Raw genomic sequence first — 22,425 nt, 5'->3', positions numbered from 1 at the left:
TATGTGTATACATACACATTTATATCTACATATAGGGTCGCTATGAGTCGGAATCGACTTGATGGCACTGGGTTCGGTTTTTTTGGTTATACATGTGTATATAAATTATAGCCTGAAGCAGGGCAATGTGGTATTTGTGTTAACTTCTGAAACCCTATCCCAAAGGAAATGTATAATTTCCATTTGGTTTTTTGACACAGTGAAAATACCTTTGAACCTCCACTACTAGTGATGGTTCCCGGGTTCAGCGCACCCCCACTCACCTAATACAGTTCCTAGCACATCATGTTGTTGTTAGCTGCTGTTGGGTCGACTCTGGCTCATGGCTACCTCATGTGTAACAGAACAAAACGTAGCCTGGCCCCACGCCATCTTCACGACCATTGGTATGTTTGAGTCCATGGAAAACCCTGTGGATCACAACAGAACGTTGCACATCAGAGGCCCCAGTAGATGGTGAAGAAGCGAATGAAAAATGGGGGTCAGGGTTCAGGTTGCTCGGAACTGACACGAGAGTTGGAGATTAGGGTTAAGCTTTAGGGCGAAGTTTAGGGGACAGAGAGTAGCATGGAGATTCGGTTTTGCATTTGAGCTAAACTTTGGGTTGTGCTAGGAGTATCGAGTCCTGGCTGGACCATTTCTCTCCATCCTCATCTTTTTCCACTCTCCCTGTCTCTTGTAATGATTTAGCTAAAAACCTGAAAACCAAACCTATTGCCCTTGAGTTGATTCCAACTCACGGCGACCCCAGGTGTTACAGAATAGAACTGCTCCATTGGATTTCCTTGGCTATAATCTGTACAGAAGCAGATCGCCAGGCCTTTCTTTCATGGTACTGCTGCATGGGTTCGAACCATCAACTTTTAGATTAGTAGCTGACTAAAGATTGTTTGCACCACCCAGGGACCTTGATGATTTAGCTACACAGGTCTTATTCCAACCCTCAAATATGCCAAGCTTGCTCTCCTCTCAGGCCTTTGTGCTTGCTAGTCCTTCTGTCTGGCGGGGAGGGGGAAGGGCACACCAAGGGCTATTTGCCAACTGGTAGATAGGGAAGAAATGGTTAGGTGCTTGACTACTAGCCAAAAGGTTGGTGATTTGGACCCACCCCAGAGGTGCCTTGGAAGAAAGACCTGGCAATCTACTTCCAAATGGTCACAGCCTGGAAAACTTCATGGGACAATTCTACTCTGCACATGTGGGGCTGCCATGAGTTTAGGCTGTTCCTTGAGAATTCCGTGAGACTCTCTCTTCCTCATTATCATTTTGGTCTCAGCTCGAAGTCACCTCCTCAAGCAGGCCTCCCCTGGTCACCCTAAGTCCACGCTCTCAGCTCCCCATCAGCCTTTCCCCTCCTTATTGCCCTCTTCATAGCACCTACTGGTCCTGAAACGGGCCCTTGAGTTATCCTATGGGCTGGAAGGTAGGCTCCACGAGGGCAGGGGCCTACCTGGTCCTGTTCTTCACCTGTTCCCAGGGCCTCAAACAGTGCCTGGCACCCAGCAGCATGCATGGTTTAAACACTGGGGGTGGATGTCAAATGCGGAGAGTGATACCTGACAGGCAGGGCTGATACACAGGGTGGACCTGGAGGGCCCTACATGTTGTTTAGTTGCCAAGGCGTCGGTTCTGACTTATGGCAACTCCACTTGTGCAGAGAACTGTTCCATAAGGTTTTCCAGGCTGTGTCCTTTTGGAAGCAGATTGTCAGGCCTTTCTTCTGAGGCACCTCTAGATGGATTCTAATTGCCAGCCATTTGGCTAATAGTCAGGCACTTAACCATTTCTTCCCTGCCTACCAGTTGGCAAACAGCTCTCAGTATGCCCCTCCAGCACTGACCTCCTAGTAACTAAAGGGTTAACACTGGGCCAAGTAGGAGCCCCCAAGACCCTGCTCTAGCCTGGTGCCCATTGGTGCCCAGATCCCGAGGAGTCACTCACGGGGTGTTGTAAGGGATAAATGAGATGTTGGTTAAGTGCTCAGCACAGGCCTGCCCCTTTGTGAGCAGGCAGGACCTGCCAGCCACCTTATTATTATGGGCAGATGGGGCAACACGCTGGTCGCTGGTCCTGCACTCCTTGGTGCTACACTGAGGGGAGAGGGCGCACATGCTCCTCTCTGCACTCCTAAACCCACAGTCTGCGATCCCACCTGCTGCTCTCAGGCCCTTGGCTCCATCTCTCCACCCTGGAGTTCTCCAGTCTCTTCTGTGTTAACCACTCCCACCCCAACTGTTTCTTACGAATCCAGCTGTGACCTCACCTCCCCTCCCCACTCAGGACCTGGCTTCCGCCCTGGCTCCTCACAGAAGTCTGTCTGGCCCAGTTTCCTGCCAGCCTCCCAGACCTCCTGCCACCACCACCCGCCCCCCTGCCCAGACTGGCCTTTGCTGCCCAGTGCTGGGTTCTGCCCAGGGAGTCACCTGCCCCTTCCTGGGGCTCTGGAAGGAGAAGCGCAAAAGGGGAGCATCATTGATCTCTGTGGGATCCTGGAACTGGAGAAAGGACCCTTTGTCTTTTCGCCTCCATGCTCTAAATTAGTAGCTGGACTTTTTTGCCGGGACAAGGCAGGGGTGAAATGTATGCCCTAATTTCAGCACCTGAGAGGAAGGTCAGTGCCCTGGTCTGGGGCTGCCTCCTTCAGCTCCCTTCTGGGTTTTTCTGCCCCTGAATTCCCAATGTTCCCCAACCTTAGTGCCCAGGCCTTTGGGGGGATGGACAAGGCAGCAGGTGGGGGGGGGCGCAGTGACCTCTCGGACTCCTCCTCTGCACCCTCCCTGCCCCCTTCCCGCACCGAGTGTGTTTCACAGCTCTAAATGTATTCCCAACGCCCGATGCAACACCTAGGGAGGTGAGAGGAACACGAGGAGGAGCTGTGGGGCTAGCACTCTCAGCCGCCCAGAGCAGGCTCACCTGTCAGAACCTACTTGGCCAGGCTGGGGACCGGGGCTCCAAGCCAGGGCCACCTCCGCTCCATCTCCCTCAGGCTCCCAGAGCACAGGCATCTGGGCTTGAACCCACCCCCTCCTCTGAGAGCTTCATTGACCTCATCTGGAAAATAGGTCTGAGGAGCCTGCTTTCTGGGTGCTGGGGTGAGGATGAAGCTGACAGAGAGTAGGGTTCAAGAGACACCCCCTTCCCCACCCCATCACTCCCCTCGCCTGAGATCTCTCCCTTCCCCTGAGCTCTCTTCTCATCCCTGAAGTCTCTCCCCTCCCTGGAGGTCTCTCCATTTCTCCCTCACCCCCCTCAGTCCTTCCCTTCATGTTCCTTCCTCTCACCTCTGCCCTGCTTCGCTCCTTCCTGCCTCCTCCGTGTCCCAACCTCTCTCTCACTCTCTGACAGCACCTATCACCCCCCATTCTTCTCCATCCACCCCCTAGATCCCCCCTCCCCATAATCCCCTCAAAGCTTTGCCTTTTCTCTTGTCCCTTCAGGGCCTCGCCCTTCTCTGCCCTCCCTCCCTCCTCCATCCCCTCACTTTCCAGCTCTCGGTCTTTTCCTGCCCAGGGCCCTCTCACCATCTCTCCCTCTCTTCCTCCCCTCTTCTTCATTCTGTGCCCAACCCCTCTTGCTCCCCAGCACAGATTTCCCGTTCCTCCCTCCCAAATCCATTGCCCCATTCATTCAGTGCTTTCCTTCTCTTTCCTTTTCCCCATCTTCCCTCCTCTCTCCCGCTTCTTCCTCCCTTTCCCTCCCCATTTCTCCTTCCCCTTCTCTCCCTCCCACCCCCACTATCTTCTTTCCTTCCCTCCTCTTTCCTGCATCCCCTTCTCTCTCCCTTCTTTCTCCTCTTCTCCTTCCCTCCTTTCTTCCCTTTCCCTCCCTCCCTCCTCTCCCCCTTTTACCCTCCCTCTCCTTCCCCTCTCCCTCCCCCTCTCTCGTTCCTCCCCCTTTTCCTCCCCCTCCTTTTTCTGCCCTCCCCATCCTCCCTTCTCCCCTCCCTCCCCCTCCTCCCTGCCCTCCCTCCCTCCGCCCCCCTTCCCGGGCAGCCTCCCCTCCCCCTCCCTCCGCCCGCTCCCACCATCATCTGTATTCCGCTCCCGTCTCCGCCGCTCTCGGCTGCTCTCGGCCGCTGCCGCACCGTCCGAGGCGGGGGCCGGGGCCGGGGCCGGGGCCTGGGGGGGGTGGGGTGGGGGGAGAGCGGCGCCGGCGGGCCGAAGAGGGAGGAAGGAAGGAAGGCTGGAAGGAAGGAAGCAAGGGAAAAAAGAAGGAAAGAAAGGAAGGCAAGAAGGAAGGCGGGCGGCGGGCCGGCGGGCGAGGGCGCCGGGCCGGGCGAGGAGGCAGAGCGGCCCCCCCAACCCCACCAATACCGCTGCGGAAGCCCCCTCCCCATCCAGGAGCCGGGGAGGGGGGCGAGCGCAAGAGACCCCCGGCCGGACGCAGCCCCGCCCCCCGCGCCTCCCCACAGCGGGCCTCGTACCCCGAATCCCTGTGCCTCATTGGGGGGGTCCCCCCCGCTGGCCGGGCATGTTGCCCCCCCGTAAGGAGCCCTTTCCTCGCTGTGAGTAGCCGCTGAAGGGCGCCGGGCGGGGGCGGGGGCTGGAGGCGGAACCGCGGGGGGCGGGTGGGGGGCATTCTCTAATTGGGGGACAGTGGTCTGTAGGCCTCCTCTGGGGGGACAGCAGAGTACAGTGGGCGGGGCCTGGCGGAGAGCACAGGCGGGTGGAGGGGTTCTCCAGCCTGGCGAGTTCAGGGTTGGGGGGTCGCCGCCTGCCGGGGGGGAGGGGCGGGGGGGACGGCGTTCGTCTGGCGGTCGCTGCGTACCCAGCTGTGGGACCAAGGATGTAGGTTCAGGGTGAGGGTCTCGCCGGGAGTAGGTCCTGGTCCCCCCTTCTAAGGCAGTAGTCCGTGTTCTCCCCCCCACTGCCCCTCCCACCTTCCACACCGCTGCTGCCTGGGGTGGGGGGGCACGCCAGTGATGGGGAGGGGGGAGAGGCGGGCACGGGGTTTCCTTGGTGACCGCGCCTGGCAGGAGCGGTTGCCGTGGCAACCGGGGAGAACCAGGGAGTTTGGGAAGTGAGAATGGGAAAGACGGAGGGGGGACTGGAGAGAGAAACAGCCCCCTCCCCAATCTTCAGCCCCTCTCCCTCTGGGGTCTCCGAACCCCTGTTGGTAGACAGCAGAGCCCCCATCCCTCTCTCTCCCCAAGACCCCCTTCCCTGATCCCATTACCCTCAGAGCCTTCTGTCCTCTGCACATGTCTCTCTGGGACCCCATCTCTCTCCCACTTTCCTTCACCCCCCCTTCTTGGGGACCCCCCGTGATTTTGCTGCCGTCTCCTAAGCCTTCCCATCCTCCCACCCCACTCTGCTAAGACTTCTAACTGCACTTCGTTTTCTCCTCAGGATCCCTCACCCCATCTCTGATCCTCTTTACCAGATACCCTTTTCCTTGACGCTGTCTCCATGAGACCCCAACTTTATCCCCATTCTCCTCTACCCCCACTCCCCACCCCATTCCTGTCAGGACCCCTTTCTTTTCTCTCTGCTCAGAACCCCCAGCCTCTGCCCTTTTCTCCCCAGGCCCATCTCTTTCTGGGACCCCCTTCTCTGACTTTTCTTGGTTCAGAGACCCCCATCTTTGTCTCCTCACCACACAATATCCCCCACTCCCTGACCCCTCCCAATTCTAGGACCCTCATCACTGTAACCTCTCCTCCTCAGACACACAGGTCCTTGGAAGTCCCCATTTAGTCCCAGGGAACCCAAGGCCCAAGCTCTGTCCTGAGTCCCTCCCACTTTTTCTTGCCCCTTCTTCCAAGGGCTCCTCCTCCTCCTCTGGGGCCAGGGGCTGGACCAGTCTCTCCCCAGGGCTCTGAGTCCCTGGGACTTTCCCCCCACCTCTCCTACCCTGACACTTTTCTCCTCACCCCCATCTCCTGCCTTTCCCTGACACCTTACCTTGCTGCTCTGGAGCTCCTCCAGAGCCCCCTCCCCATTCTCCCAGCCCTGCGCCCTACAGCCTCCAGCCTCCTCTCCTGAACACACTTTCGAGGGGTGGGGAATTCCCCTGGGGAGAGCCCAGCTAGGAGAGGGTGGGAGCCTCAGGGCTGCCCCTCAGCCCCTCCCTGCCCCCCGCCCCAGCTGGGAGCTGCAGTGGAGCCTCCGCAGCGCCCATTGCTATGCGCCTCACATCCCCAGTCCCGGTCGCGCAGCCGCCAGACAGGAACTCTGGCTCCAGCAGCAGCTGGGAGCAGCCGGAGCCGGCTCCCCTCCTGGTCCAGGCAGCCGGCAGCATCCTCTACCCACTAAAATCCACCCCTCCCATGGGGGCCAGGACCAGCCGCCTCCCTCTTCCTGTAGCATCTTCTGTTCTGTCTCCTCAATCTTTCTAACCTGCATTTCACAGCCTCCTCTTCCCCTTCCCACCTTCCTCCCTCTCTTCCCTGGGTGTCCTCTAATCCTGGCAACCTGATTCTCCAAATACACACACAGAAAGGAGGGACAGAGACTGAAGCCACGGAGAGGTGTGAGAGAGACACTCAGACAAGGAGGGAATGGGTAGGAGCCAGAGAGAGGGAGGCACAGGCAGAGGGGAAGAGGGGGACCCAGACTCGCAAACAGACACACACACACAATTAGGGAACATCGCAGCAGAGGCAGACATACACAGTTACTCACTTAATTTCCGAACGAAAGGGAGAGTCAGGGAGACAGAGAGCACACACCATTCCCACACAGAGCAAGGGAGCAAGCCAGCGGAGTGGCAGAGACACAGGGAGACACAGATGCAGGGAGAGTGGGGCTGCCCAGGGTACCTACAAGAAAGAGCCAGAAATACCCGCCTCCAGAGGTGCAGGGGGCAACAAGAGGCACAGTTTCAAACTTTTCAGAGGGACCCCAAACCAGCCCCAGAAGACTCGGTGCCCTGGGGAGAGACTGATTGGGCCCCTGGCCCCAGAGGGTGAGGAGCCCCTGGAAGAAGGGGTACAGAAAAGTGGGAGGGACTCAGGACAGGGCCTGGGCCTTGGGCTCCCTAAGGCTAGATGGACTTCGACGCACCTGAAGTTTTGAGAGGAGAGGTTCCAGCGAGAAGGGTCTAGGATTGCGGGGCAGGTTCTGGGGTTGGGAGATACTGCGGGATGAGGAAACAGGGATGGGGGGAGGTCTCTGAATGAAAAAAGGTCAGAGAGGGGGGTCCCAGAAAGAGATAGGTCTGGGGAGAAAGGAGCAGAGGCTGGGGATTCTGAGCAGAAAGAAGAGAAAGGGGATCCTGAAAGGAATGGGCAGTGGAGTTTAGAGTGTGAAAAAGACCCAGAAGCATGTGTGGGTAGAGGTGCACCTGCTCTCTCTCTGTGTCTCACACACGCGTATACACACACACGCACGATCAGTCATTCACAGGCAGCCAGAGCCCCAGATGTGGCTCAGAGAGACCCAGTTAGAGACATGGCTGTGATACTGAAGTCAGCCAGGGGCCAGGAGAGAGAGGGAGTGTTGCAGACACAGAGTCAAACACAGAGAGTCCCACCGAAGGAAAGACAAAAGCGGCACACAAGGGGAGACATCATTGCTGGTCAGAGAGGCCCGCAGGAAGGGTCGTCCAGTGGACTCAGCCAGGGAGACACGTAGTGCGGGTCGTAGAGATGCCCTTGGAGCCACGGAGACCCAGCCTCACTTGCTGCCTAAAAACAGCCACAAAGATGCCTGCTGGGGTCACGCGAGCACCCAGCAAGAATGCACCTGTGTGCTGACGACCTGCAGCCCCATCATTCCCCAGGGCACCAATAGCCACACTCAGAGGTGGTAGGCAGAATGCTCCAGCAGGGCCAGAGGGGCTCAGGGACAGGCTCAGCACCCGAGGGGAGAACAAAATTAAGACACCAGGCCTCAGGGCCATGGACACATCTCCTACGAGAGCCATCTTCAAGCTCACGGGGGCCCATGGACACGCACGTACACACTGGTGAACACGCACGCTCAGAGGCCACGTGGAGAGAGGGAGGTCCACAGGCCAGGGGCTGTGCGAGGGACTGGGAGGGCTGGGAGGGCTGAAACCTCACTCCTCCAGGGCCCTGCCCACTGCTCTCCTCAAGCCCACCCATGGAGCACCTGTCCTGCTGCTCTGACCCGTGGCTCTCTCGCTTCATCATTTCATTCTTTCATCACTTCCCCATCACTCTCCCTCTCTCTGCTAGGCTGGCCAGGGGTCTGCCTTCATGTGTAGTCGTCCGCGGCTTCTTTTTCTACCAGACGGGTTCTGGTCTCCCCTCCTTCCCCCACTCCTCCCTCGTCGTCTCTCCGCTTTCCACCGCCCCCCACCCCTGTCTGACCTGTCTCCCCTGCCACACTTCCCCCCCACTCCACCCCACCTCATGCCTCCTAGTTCTGGCTCATGGGTGCGTGCCTGCGCACTCATTTATAGAGCCTTGGCGAATACACCCAAGCGCCTGAGACCCTGCCTCGATTTCCCGCCCTGCCTCTATACCTTGCTCTGCGCTTCAACCCCACGCTCTCCGAGCCTCGCTGTGGGCCTCCCTCACCTCACTGCTCTGGTTCTCTGGCAATCTCGTGGCCTTCCTCAGCGTCTTACCATCGCTCTGAGTCCTGACTCTGGTGTTCTGTGAGCCAGAAGTGTTAGTCCCCAACCCCCATCCTTTGAAAATGTTTAATTTGTTGGCAACATGGAAAAAGAAAATAGCGATTTCACATACAACCTCAGATTGCCAGCTCCTGGAAACTTCTTCCCCAGGGTAATAATAGTGCCCAGTCCCTCCAGCTGTTTGTTCTTTGGCCTCCTGGGCTTGTCCCTCCTATACACACCCTGACGTGCTCTGGCCTTAGTCACCTGGGTCTTCAACCTCTACTAGCTTTTCTTCTCTTTTCCACTCCTGTGTGCTCTCTTTCTGCGGTAACTCTCTCCACACCCCTCCCCTTGGTTCTTTCTGATTCAGGGACCCTTGGCCAGCATCTCTCCCTGCCCCCTCTCCTGCCGTGGTCATCCTCTGAGCACTGAGCCTGTCTGGGGCCCAGCCCTGCTTGGGCCTAAACTACCCCCCTCCCCTGCTGAGGCCAGGAAGGATACCTTGCCTGAGAGAGGTGGGTTTTAGGAGCTGGGGTCCCTAGGACCACAAGGGCACAGAGCACAGATAAGCACTCTGAGGCCAAAGTGTGTGTGACACCTCCCATCCCAGGCAACATTGCCAAGTTAGCTTTTCACGAGGTCACCATACTACAGCCCGGCAACCTTGGCTGGCCACAGCCCCCACGCACTGGTTGTCGTGTGTCAGGTGGCTACCAATAGGCAGAGAAGAGGTTTCCCTGGGTGTATGTGGGCGGGGGGAGGTGGAGGGTGGAGTGGCTGCACACTGCCAAGTTCATCTGAGTGAGCGTGGCTCCTTTCTAAGGCACAGGCACTGGCTGGGTTCACCTGGATCCTGTGTAGGTGGAGGGCTGTGGCCATCCTTGGGGACAGGATGTGGTTCTTATCTGCTAGTGATGATGATGGCTGTAGCGCCCTATTCCAGGAGCAGATGCGGGGTTCACTTGCCCCCCACTCCAGATCCGTGCAGGTGACAGGTTCGGCATTAGTGCCTCCACCTCACACCTGTCAGGGTGCAGGAAACCACCTCCTGTCGTCGGGATCCTCCATTTCTATTAGGGAGAGACCCCCTTCCTGGTCCCTGAGAATGGGGCTGCTCTGCCAGACGGGGTGGTGGAGAGTAGTAGGAGGCACGGCAGGATGCCCCCTCATTGCCTGGAAACCCACAAGGGACTGTTGCCATGACAGGCGAGGGGGAGGGGCTACGCTGGAAGCCTGGGAGATGGGCTGGCGGGGGCTCTGCAGTTGGGGGCAGACAGGAGTCCGGGAGTATCCATCCCTGGGGACAGCTAGGTCCCCAAGAGGTTGCAGAGAGTGACGGTGCTGCAGCAGAGTGTCTGGTGGTGTCTGGGGTCCTGATGGGGACTTGGACACGTGTGTATGACCCAGGCAGGAGGAGAGATGGAGCCAGGCTGGGCTGGGGCTGGCAGCATCCCAGCCACTCCCTGTCTGTCTTGGCCCATGTTCCTGCCCAGGGATTCGAGCTTAAGCCTCACAGCTCTTATTCAAACACTGCGACAAAGGTCAGAAAGCAGCAGCAGGCACAGCTTTCCTGGAGGGGCAAACCCCAGGCAGGGACACAAAGAGGAGAGGAACCCTCCCCTCTAGACCCCTGTAATGCAGAACTGCAGGTAGTAAAGGAATAGCTAACATTTCCTGAGAGCTTACCAGGAGCCAGGTTCTGTGCAAAGCGTTTCACGTCCTGGAGGAAGCCCTGTGATCATCATACCCAGTTTATGGATGGGGAAACTGAGGCCCAGGGAAGAGAGCTCCCTTGCCCAAGTTCACACAGCTAGAGTGGCCAAGCTGGGACTTCAAAGCCAGGCATCAAATAACCTGCAAATTACCTCTCCCACTGAGACCACTGTTGCGCAGGGTGGGCAACTGAGGCCCAGAGAGGGGAACATTCTGGTCCCTCAGGCCCTCCACATGGACACTGGGACTGTTAATAATAAAAGAAGCCCTGGTGACACAATGGTTAACTGTTCGGCTGCTAACTGAGAGGTCGGCAGTTGGAACCCACTAGCCGCTGCCTTGAAGAAAAGACCTGGCAATCTGCTCCCATAAAGATTACAGCCTAGAAAACCCTATAGGGCAGTCTACTCTGTCCTATAGGGTCACTATGAGTCAGAATTGACTCAACAGCATACAACAACAATAATAACAATAATTAGGTTGTTCATACAATAGACTCATAGAAGGTTAGACTAAAAGATACAGAGTTGCTATAATTTGGGGTCCTCAGCTTCTCAGTCCTCAATCCTATTAATGCACTAAGACCTCAGAGGGGAAGGGGGTCGCCACACTGATTCTTACTGTGGACTTTCCTCTCCAAGAGGGGGGTGTCAGAATCTTGTGTGGGGACAGAGACCCCCCAGTTGATTCTGTAGGCCCCCCCAAAAAACAAAAACCAAACCTGTTGCCATCGAGTCGATTCTGACTCATAACAACCCTATAGGACAGAGTAGAACTGCCCATAGGGTTTTCTTGTCTGTAATCTTAACAGAAGCAGCTTGCCAGGCCTTTCTTCCACGGCACCAATGGGTGGGTTTGAACTGCCCACCTTTAGATGAGTAGCCAGTGGAAAACCATTTGTGCCACCCAGGGACCCTATAGGCCCCCTCTCCCTGACAAATGAGCATTTGGTCCAGCCAGAAAAGCTAGGTTTACATATAGAGGGAAACTGAGTCACAGAATAGGGAAAAGATGTGTTCTTCTCACCTAGTGGGAATAAATGATAACTTTTAATGTGAAGTGTCCAGCACTGAGCATCATCACCCTGAATCCCTGTCATGTCAAGTTTATTGTCTTCACAGACACCAAGACAGAGCCTTGGGGAGGGGCCAGAGCAAGAAAGTGGCTGACTAAGGGTTTAAACCCATGCCTGCCTGACACCAAAGCTCTTTCCACCTCTGCTTCCTCCTCTTACAATGATGGTTTGACAATATTGAGGAGGCTGATGATGTTCATAGCTACAAGATAACTTTATTGGGAGCTTTCCACATGCCAGGCGATGGGCTAAGCCCATCACCACTATTGGGCAGGTGAATCCCCGCCACAGCCCCAGGAGGTAAGGCATCCATTATCCCCATTTTACAGATGAGTAAACCGAGGCCCCCATGGCGAGGTCCCCATTCCAAGATTAAAACCCATCGCTGTCGAGCTGACTCCAACTTACGGCGACCCTGTGTGTTATAAAGTAGAACTGCTCCATAGGGTTTTCTTGGCTGTAATCTTTATGGAAGCAGATGGACAGGCCTTTCTTCCATGGCACTGCTGGGTGTGTTCAAACCACCAAAGGTTAGGTTAGTAGTCTACCTAGTAATGTGGCAGTCGAGGTTCAAACCTAGGTCTTCTGGCTGATTCCAAAGCCCATTCTTGAAGCACACCCCTATACAGAACGTGGAGGGTCATTATTAATCACGCAATGGAATATGGACGGCACTTGGCAACCCTTTAGCGCCTTGCTCCTTAGAGCAGGTCCAGCATGCAAAGCCTCTGGGAGCCTGCCACAAATTTGGACTCCTAGGCCCCCCTTTGAGCCCCTCCCACTGAGTCATTATCTGCATTTTAATAAATCCCCAGGTGATCTGTGTGCACACTGCAACTTTTTATTATTTTTGGTAGAACCCTTTTGTTTGTTTTTATGAAATAGTTATGCAAAACCCTGAGACAGAAAGCAGATCGAAGCAGCACGTTTTGGGTTGATGGCAAGGAGGGACGGAGAAGAGAGACAAGGCCAGAGTAAGACCCCCTCCCTGCCCGAAAACATGCCCTGACACAGCCGCATGGAGGTCTCGGCTAATGAACACTGTTTCAAAAACCACCCATGCCAGGCCAGGGCCTGATTCTCTCCGGGATGATTCAGAAGTTTTATGCCCCCTCCGCCCTACCCACAGAGTTTCTACCTGGGAGCTGGACTGGGTCCGAGTGTCCATGGGTAGGTTAATAACTTCACCAAGCCTCAGTATGCGCTTCTGTAAAATGGACTACCGTAGTTTCTCCCTCAGGGGCTTCTTAGTCAGATTAAATGAGCTAATCCACCAACTCACTCAGCCCAGTGCCTGGCACAGAGAAGCCCTCTTGCTACAGAGGCGGGACAGAGCCGTTGGTCTCAGGCAGCTTGCTTTCCCCAAAGTTCTCTTTCCAGCCAGCTTCGATCCCCTGGCTCCCCTGGGCGTCCTGTCACAGGTGCTCAGATAGAAGGAACCTTGCTCTTGGGTGGCAGGCAGAATGGTTCCAGTCAGGACTGAGGTTTAGCTGGACCTACTGGGCGGTCACAGCTGAGTTTCACACTCGGCTGTCCGTGTCCACATAGCCACATGTGGCCATTTACATTAATTTAAATTAAATTAACAGTTCAGTTCCTCAGTCATGCTTGCCACATGACAAGTGCCAGTAGCCACACCTGGCTGGTGGCTGCCCTGTCGGACAGCACAGATCTAGAACATTCCATCATCACAGACAGTTCTCTTGGATTAACGTATTGAAATCATCCCATAAAAAAATAGCTGCTTTCGGCTCTCAGCTACTAACCCAAGCCCTCTGTGTCCTGGCCAGCCACCACAGCCGCCCTTTATCATATGGTAAACATTTGTTGTTGAGTCGACTCCAACTCATGGCAACCCCTTGTGGTCAGAGTAGAATTGTGCTCCATAGGTTTTCAATGGCTGATTTTTCGGAAGTAGCTCCTCAGGCCTTTCTTCCAAGGTGCCTCTGGGTGGACTCTAACTGCCATGGCACCTTTCAATTAGCAGCTGAGCATGTTAATCGTTTGCACCACCCTCGTATTACTTGTCCTATGGTATCTCGTATTAATTCCCATTTCTCAGGTGAGGAAATAGCAGCCATGTACAGCTCCCAGCAGAAAATTGGCAGCAACGCGGGATTGGAACCTGAGCTTTCTTCTTCTCCTACCTACCACCCAGGCTCTGAGTCCTAGGTCACATTTATTAATCTCTTGCTATGTGCCAGGCCCTGTCCAGGGCCCCCTTGCCACAGCGCTGTGCCATACTGACTGTGAGCACGGCCCCCGTCTGACAGAAACTCAGCAGAAGCCCAGAGAGGCCAAGGCATTTGCCCAAGGCCACACAGACAGCGAGCTGGGCTGGGACCCAGGCAGGCAGGCCATCCTGTTCCACCGTGGTTGTGTTTAGGACGAGGCCCTCTCCCAGAAGGACTGGAACACTTGCCTCTTAGGAGCAAAGATGCGGGGCTGGGGCTCTGGGTTTGGGGACTTTTCCATCTTCCTGTGTCTGATACCTTCCCTGCCCTCTCCCTTTTCTGGAGCGCCTGGCTTTAAGAATTTGACCCCCAGATCCATAAGAAGGGGACACTGTGGCCTAGCTCTTCCCTCGCACTCACCTCCTATAGCCCTCCACCAAGTTCTGTTGCTTTGATACATTTGCCAAATGGGTTCACCTTTTCCCTCCTCTCCATGCCCTGGGCCCCAGAGCCAGCCTCACCCTCTCCCCCTTGACCCTCGCCCCAGCTCCTTCTGCCTCCAGCCTCTCCACTGCTAGTCTACCCCCAGAGCTGACCGCTCATCCTGTCCCAGCCCTCCCTGGCTCCCGGCCCCTCAGCCTGAGATCAGAGGTCAGATGAAGGTCTGGACGCCCCGCTGCTGCCCACCCCCATCACTACCCTTTTCTTGACTGAACTGGACTCCATGCAGCTCCTGCACTTGGGCCTGCACCCTTGCCCCCGGCCCTTTGCACAGCTGATCCCCCTTCCCCGCACACCCTTCCTTCTTAACAGCACAACTCCAGTTTGTCTTCCAGCTCACTGAAACTTAGAATCATCTCCTCTGAACCCACCACCACTCAGCGAGGGAGGCATCTCCTAGATGTGCCCACCTCTCGCTTAGCGCTGTGTGTCTCCCCCTGCACCTCCAACTCGCTGCCGGGTCTCATTCGCCCCATGGTGGGCTCAGCGGCAGGAGGAGTGCACTCGCTCACTCATTCATTCATTCATTTGGCAAATACTGAGGTCTACTGGGGTCCAGGCCCTGTCCTGGGCACTACGGATGCCACAGGGAACAAACCAGACACGAACCCCTACCCTTGGGAGACAGACCATAAACGTGACCAAATCACATTGTAGGCAGGTAACATTGGCCAAGGAGCCCTGGTGGCGCAGTGGTTAAGCACTCATCTACTAACTGAAAAGTTGGCAGTTCGAACCCACCAGCTGCTCCGCAGGAGAAAGATATGGCAGTCTGCTTCCGTAAAGATTTACAGCCTTGGAAACCCTATGGGACAGTTCTACTCTGTCCTATACAGTGGCTATGAGTCAGAATCAACTCAACTGCAATGGGTTTGGTGTTTTGGGGTTTGACATTGGTCGTGACAGGTGCTGTGAAGAAAAATAAAGACATGTTAAGAGTCCCTGGGTGGCGCAAACATTTTGCTGTTGGCTACTAACTGAAAGGTCGGCGGTTGGAACCTACCCCGCAGCACCGTGGAAGAAAGACCTGGTGATCTGCTTCTGTAAAGATTACAGCCCAGAAAAACCCTATGGGGCAGTTCTATGCTGTAACACATGGAGTCGCTTTGAGTGGGAATCGACTGTAGAGCAGTGGGTTAAGGGATGGATCTAGAGCTACATGGGGAGGCGGTCACAGAACACCCCTCTGAGGTGGCATTAGAACAGAGACTAGAATGGAGACAGAGCCATCTAGATCCAGGGAAGAGCATTCCAGGCAGAGGGAACAGAAGGGGCAGAGGCCCTGAGGAGGGGTGGTGCCTGGTATGGGGAGGAGCTTCAAGGATGGAGATGCCTGTGGCTAGAGGGGAAGTGAGAAGGGGCAGAGGGTAGGAGGAGCCACTCAGTGATAACACAGGAAAGACCCAATGAATGGCTGGTTAATGCCTCTGTGGGGACCTGCGGGAAGACAGGAGAGGACAACTGCCCCCCACCCCAGCAAGCCTTGCTGTGGTCCCCAGGGCCTGCCCCCCTAGCTGGTGGCCTGGGTAAGGCAGGAGGAGCTCAGCCCTCCCAGCCCCGTTTCCTCATCAGCAGCTATTAGGGGCCCGGACTCCTCTTCTCCCAAGTTTTCTTCCACCTTAAAAGTGGGGGACTGTCAATTTTGGGGGCTGTGGAGTTGCTTCTATTTTAAAAGCATTTAGGACGCAGACTGGCTCGGAAGCTCTCGTGTGAAGTTGTTTCATCCATCCAATACCCTCCCCCCAAACCTTAGCAGCTCCACGCCTTTTCTATGTAACAGGGCTTCCAGAGAAAGAAGTGCCCAACTCTTCCTGGCTTTGATGTCTTTCCACCCTCCTGGCTCCAGGCTCCACTTCCGCCCCAGTCTCTCGCAGTCGGGAAGTTCTTCTTTAGATCTAACCTCCATCCCTCTCGCTGTGATGGCAGTCAATTTCCTATGCTTTCTCTCACCTTCTGAACTTCCCCCAGAAAAATGAGTGTGTCTGACAGGAATGTTCCCTACCTCCCTTTTCTCCTTGCCCTCCATCCCCTGGGCCCAGAGTTTCCGATGTGCCATCTGCCTGAATCCTCTCAGGCAGGCGGGTGAGTGCAGTGCCTGAGATCTTTCAGAGCCTGGGCTGGGGAGGATGCTGAAGCTGAGGGCTTCGGCCCCACACCTTGGGTACCTGGGCCCCTTTGTGCCTCAGCCTTCCCTTGGACCTCAGCCCACTCTTGGCCTCTCACACTCTCCATCTCTCCCCCTCTTGTGGCCCCACGTGGGTGCGTGTTCCTGTTTGTCTCCAGGCCTCTGTCTCTCTCTGTTTCCTCTGTCTTGCTTTCTCTGCCTCTGTCTGCCTTCTCCACCTCTTCTCTCTTGGGGGCCTCTTGCATCTGTTTCTCTTCTTTTCACCAAGTGGGGGTGGAGAGCAAGGGTACCCTGGTGTTGTCCCAGGGGACCAGGGCGAGAGCAGCCTTGTGGGGACATGGCTGAGGTGCTGGGCCTTGGGTTCCAATTCCACCTCTGCCACTTATACATACTGTGACCATCAGCAAGTGTCTCCAGCCCTCTGAATCGGCATAAGAACAGTCCCTTCCTCTGAAGGCCATGGTGAGCAGCCAGGGCCTCAAGGCATGGGCAGTGCTCAGCCTGGCACCTGGAACATAGTGAGTACTCGGTCAGTTACTATCAGAGGTGCTCAGGCGCAAGCTAGGGGAGAAGGCAGGTCACAAAGTCTCCCCTAGCTGCAGGTGCAGATGGGGTGGGGGTAAGTTAGGTGTGTGGTCACATCCTGTGCAGTGGGGGCCAGGGCAGGGGTCTGGGGGAGAAAGGCCATTGGTCAAAATGCCTGTGTCTTTCTCTGGGCCCAAGGAGACCTTTTGTGGGAATTTTTGCTGCTGTCATGACAAGCTTGGGGGTTGCAAGGCCCCTTGTCTCTGGTGAGGCTGACCTGGAGGGGTTATGTGTTTGGCCCTCGCTCGGCAAGTGATTTTGCCTCTCTGTGCCTCCGCTTCTCTATCTGTAAAATGAGAGTAATAGCAGTCTCCTCTCAGAGGGCTGATGGGAGAACTAAACTAGTTAAAGCAAGTAAAGCACCTTCAACAGTCTAGTCAGTGTGTGTGTCTGGCGGACATTACCATTACGTGTGATTTTTATCCAGTGAGTTTGTACGTGTCAGATGGTTACAGAGCACCTGGCTTTGTGTAAGTGCTCAGAAGAGGGTAGCCAGCCTTCCTTTAACCTGAGTTGACGGGTTGTATCTGGGGGGACCCGGGCCCAGGAGTCCCCTTGGCACACAGCTGTATCCAGGAGCATAGCTCACAGAGGTGGTATCTGAGATGTGGGACAAAGGCATGGCTCTCCCCAGAGCATGGACATTTAGTGAGGGGTGCATGGAGCTGTCCTGGGGACCTGCTGTTCGGAACTTAGCTGGCCAGGTGGTGCTGTGGCATAGAGGTACGCCTAGGGGACCTGCTGTTCGGAACTTAGCTGGCCAGGTAGGTGGTGCTGTGGCATAGAGGTACGCCTAGGGGACCTGCTGTTCGGAACTTAGCTGGCCAGGTGGTGCTGTGGCACAGAGGTACGCCTAGGGGACCCGCTGTTCGGAACTTAGCTGGCCAGGTGGTGCTGTGGCACAGAGGTACGCCTAGGGGACCCGCTGTTCGGAACTTAGCTGGCCAGGTGGTGCTGTGGCACAGAGGTACGCCTAGGGGACCCGCTGTTCGGAACTTAGCTGGCCAGGTGGTGCTGTGGCACAGAGGTACGCCTAGGGGACCCGCTGTTCGGAACTTAGCTGGCCAGGTGGTGCTGTGGCACAGAGGTACGCCTAGGGGACCTGCTGTTCGGAACTTAGCTGGCCAGGTAGGTGGTGCTGTGGCACAGAGGTACGCCTAGGGGACCTGCTGTTCGGAACTTAGCTGGCCAGGTAGTGCTGTGGCACAGAGGTACGCCTAGGGGACCCGCTGTTCGGAACTTAGCTGGCCAGGTGGTGCTGTGGCACAGAGGTACGCCTAGGGGACCCGCTGTTCGGAACTTAGCTGGCCAGGTGGTGCTGTGGCACAGAGGTACGCCTAGGGGACCCGCTGTTCGGAACTTAGCTGGCCAGGTGGTGCTGTGGCACAGAGGTACGCCTAGGGGACCCGCTGTTCGGAACTTAGCTGGCCAGGTGGTGCTGTGGCACAGAGGTACGCCTAGGGGACCTGCTGTTCGGAACTTAGCTGGCCAGGTAGGTGGTGCTGTGGCACAGAGGTACGCCTAGGGGACCTGCTGTTCGGAACTTAGCTGGCCAGGTAGTGCTGTGGCACAGAGGTACGCCTAGGGGACCCGCTGTTCGGAACTTAGCTGGCCAGGTGGTGCTGTGGCACAGAGGTACGCCTAGGGGACCCGCTGTTCGGAACTTAGCTGGCCAGGTGGTGCTGTGGCACAGAGGTACGCCTAGGGGACCCGCTGTTCGGAACTTAGCTGGCCAGGTGGTGCTGTGGCACAGAGGTACGCCTAGAACATGATGTGTTGAGCTGAGGGCAGTTGCATCGGTGGCAGATGGACATGCTGCCTCTGCCAGGCAGGGCCCCTGGGGTGGGAGAGGATCTCCCGAGTGGGGCAGGCAGGCCTGGGCGGAGAGTGTATCCTGGGCTGGGTGTGTAGAAGGAGGCTGTGTGTCTGTGTGTGCGTGTGGGAGGGAATGCAGATGTAACTGGGGAGGAACAGAATAACAGCAATGATGAGCTATTTATTCCTTCCTTCAGCCAGTGTTCATGGAGCACCTACCAGGTGGCAGACACTGTTGTAAGTGCTGGACACTGAACAGTGCACAAAACTGGCACAGCCCCTGCCCTTGGGGAGCTTACACTCAAGTGTATGGCAAATTAAAGGTCAGAGGGTGGTAAGTGCTCCGTAGAGAGACAAAGCTGAGAAGGGTGTTGGAGGGAGATGGTGAGGCCAAGATGACCCCACTGAGAAAGTGACACCTGAGCAGGACCCAATGGAAGGGAGGAGGGAGCCCTGTGGACCACTGAGGAAGAGCGTTACAGGCAGAGGGAACAGCCAGTGCAAAGGCCCAGGGGCCATAGTGTACACAGCTCTTTGTAGAAACAGCAGAGGCCAGTGTGGCCCATGGTTGGTGATTACAGGGAGGTGACAGGAGATAAGGTTGGAGAAGCAGGCTGGGTTGAGGAACGGGGTCTTGTAAAATCCCAGCGAAGACTTTGCTTTGACTCTGAGTGAAGCAGGAGCCACAGGAGGGTGCTGAGCAGAGGAGGGGCATGAGCTGACTTGGATGTTGACAGAATCCCTGTGGCTGCCTGTGGGGAACACTGGTTGGGGGGAGGGCAGAGCCAGGAGCCCGGAGAGGAGATGACTGCAGTCATCCAGGCAGGAGAGGATGGCAGCTGTGAGGGAAGGAGAGAAAGTGAGAAGCGCTTGGATTCTGCATTTATTTTGAAGGTAGACTTATCCCTTGAGCAGTTAGCTATGTAAGCCTCCCAACAGCCCTATGAGGTAGGTACTTTTATTATCCCTGTTTCACAGTAGAGGGAACTGCAGCTCAGAAAAATGAAGTCACTGGCCCCAGGTTACACAGCAGGGATTCAGGATTTGAATCCAGGTGCCCAGGCACTTAATCAGGATGCTCCACCATCGCTACTTGTGTTTTGTGGTCCGTGAGTGTCCTGGGCTTCGAGGGTGTAGGTAGCACTTATCAGCATCTTATATACCAGTGTCTGACACATAGTAGGAACTCAGTAAATATTTGTTGGATGGATGGATGAATGGGTGGGTGGGTGAGTGGATGGATAATTGGATGAGTGGGTGGATAGATGGGAAGGTGGGCAGATGGATGGATGGGAGGGTGGGTAGATGGGTGGATGCATGGGTGGATGGATAGGTAAGTGAGTGGATAAATGGGTGGGTGGATGGATGGATGGATGGATGGATGGATGGATGGATGGATGGATGGATGGATGGATGGATGGATGGATGAAGAGGATGGATGGCAGGGTGTGTGGGTGAATGGATGGGTGGGTGGATGGGTGGGTGAGTGGTTGTATGGATGGATGAATGGATGGATGGGTGGGTGGATGGGTGGCAAGATGCATGGGTGGATGGGTTGGTGAGTGGATGGATGAAGGAATGGATGAATGAGTAGATGGGTGGGTGGGTGGGTGGGTGGGTGGGTAAGTGGGTGGTGGATGGGTGGGTGGATGGATGGATGAATGAATGAGTGTGTGGGTAGGTGAATGGGTAAGTGAATGGGTGGATGGGTAAGTGGGTGGGTGGATGGGTAAGTGGGTGATGGATTGAATGAAGGAGTGAGGCTGCCTGCCCATTCTGCAGACGTGTATCAGGAGGCAGATATGACGTGTTGGCTAAGGCCCAGGGGGAGAGAGATGCATCTGGGAGTGGGTTTCTTTGTGGTATCTGGGCATAAATGGCCTTCAGTGAAGGACTGGGGTAACTGTGGTAAGGTTCCAGGTTCACTGGTATGTCAGGGGTGGTAGTGTTGAAGTCAATTGCTGTGTGATATGGATGGGGGCCTTTGAGGAGTATCTGGGATACAGGGGGCCTGTAGTGGACCCTGTGTAAGCCATGGGTCTGCGGTGGCGGTGCAGGGAGGTGGCTGTGCAGCTGACAAGGTTGTGCTGCCTGGGAGGTTGTCTGTGTGCCACGAGGCCCAAGCTTGGCACAGCCCAAACCCCCACCCCTTCCCTGGGCAGCTCAGCCGTCAACCTCCCTCCCCCGCTTCCCCCCCGACCTTCCTTGGCTGCCCAGAACCAATGGGTTAATTAGATAACGGAGCCTTTGATTAGCGGGGGAGGGGGAAGCTCCCGGGAGCAGGGAAGAAGGGCCTGGGAGGAGGGAGGAGAGGCGCCCTCCCCTCTCCGAAGGAGAGAAAGAAGGGAGGGGATGGGGAGGGAGCGAGCGGGGGCACAGCTTGGTTCTGCACTGCCGTGTGACTAGAAATTGTAATCGCGGAGAAAGAGAGGGAGGCAGACCGAGCCCAGCGGAGGGAGACTAGACCGACGGACAGACGGATAGAGAACCTGACCGAGACAGGCTACCGGAGGACAACAGGGTGATGGGGATGGAGCGAGAGTGAGGGAGAAATGGAAGAGAAGGAGAGAGGAGGCCTGGGGGTCCCAGGGGAGGCGAGACTGTGAGGGGGGCCTGAAAGCGATGCTCAGGGCCAGAGGAGGCTGACGGGGAAGACCACGAGCGGCAGGGAGAGCAGAGAAGGGGGCCGGGGTCGGGGTGGAGAGACAGGAGGCTGCGGCGGGGGAAGCTCTAAGGTAGAGGTGGGGTGGGGGTGGCAGAAGGCAGCGAGCGGGGAGGGGAGGAGGCCATCGCCGCTGCAGCCACTGAGGACGGCCTCCCCGAGGGGTGGGAAGGGCGACAGGCAGGGAGGGGGGGGCGCGGGGAGACCCAAGAAGCCCCTGCGCCCCCCCCAGAACGACCTCGACGGCAAGCGCCGGAGAACTGGGGAGGCGGAGCCCCCGGCTGGCTGGAGGCATGTGGAGGAGGGGGGCCTGGGGTGCAAGGAGAGGCCCAGCGGGAGCCAAGCCACGGGGTGAGTGTCTCTCACTGGGGGGGAACGCTGGGGGGAGGGAGAGACAAGGACGGGAGATGGCGGAGGGCGAAGGAAGGAAGGGGAGGGAGATGCTGCGGAAGCCGTGGTGGGGCGGTGTTGCGGAGTGGCAGCAGGAGCGAAGGGGACAAATGCGCACCGCAGAGGACCTGGGTGGGGGTGCCGTGGGCGTCCACATGCCGAGGGGCCTCTGGGCCGGGCCCCCAGCCTCAAATCCTGACAGCTTGGGCTGCGCGGGCCCCTTGCTCGGAGGGTGTGGACTGGGTTGCTGCTGAGGTAGGAAGGACGGTGGACACAGGAGGAGGACCAAGCACAGCAGTCCTGGTCACACACAGGAGATGGGGAGACATTCGGAGAAACTCAGCCCCCCACCCCCATCACAGGCACAAGCACACGCAGCCCCAGCCCTGCAGGTGGAAAATGAGTCCTGGAACAGAGACGGAGCCAGCCCGCCCCCCACAGCTCTGTTCTGGCTTGCACAGGGACACAGGAACACGCGTGTTTATCTAGGCGAAGATGATTTTGGAAGCTGTAGGAAAGTGAACGTGTGTGTCTGTGTGTCTGTGTGTCCCTGTGCATGTGTGCGTGTGTCCGTGTGGGTATGTGGGAGTGGCTCTGTATCCACCATTCCAGGGTGTCTGTGTGAGCGTGTTGGTGTGTGTGTGTTGTGTGGATGCTCCCCTCCCACCACTTGTGGGAAACTCTTTGGGGGTTGGCGTGTGCTGGGGCAGAGCCTGTGACGTGGGTGCATTTGTGTGTACTCGAGACACAGCGTGGAGGGGAGGGTGTGGAGCCAGAGGGGACAGACCCAGGCTCAAGTCTCCCTCAGCCACTTAGCCAGCCAGCTCTGTGCCCTTGGACCAGCCATTTCTCCCTCCCA

The sequence above is a fragment of the Loxodonta africana genome, chromosome 11, assembly GCF_030014295.1.
Source record: "Loxodonta africana isolate mLoxAfr1 chromosome 11, mLoxAfr1.hap2, whole genome shotgun sequence".
Taxonomy (NCBI): Eukaryota; Metazoa; Chordata; class Mammalia; order Proboscidea; family Elephantidae; genus Loxodonta; species Loxodonta africana.
Note: the sequence above shows the minus strand (reverse complement) of the source record.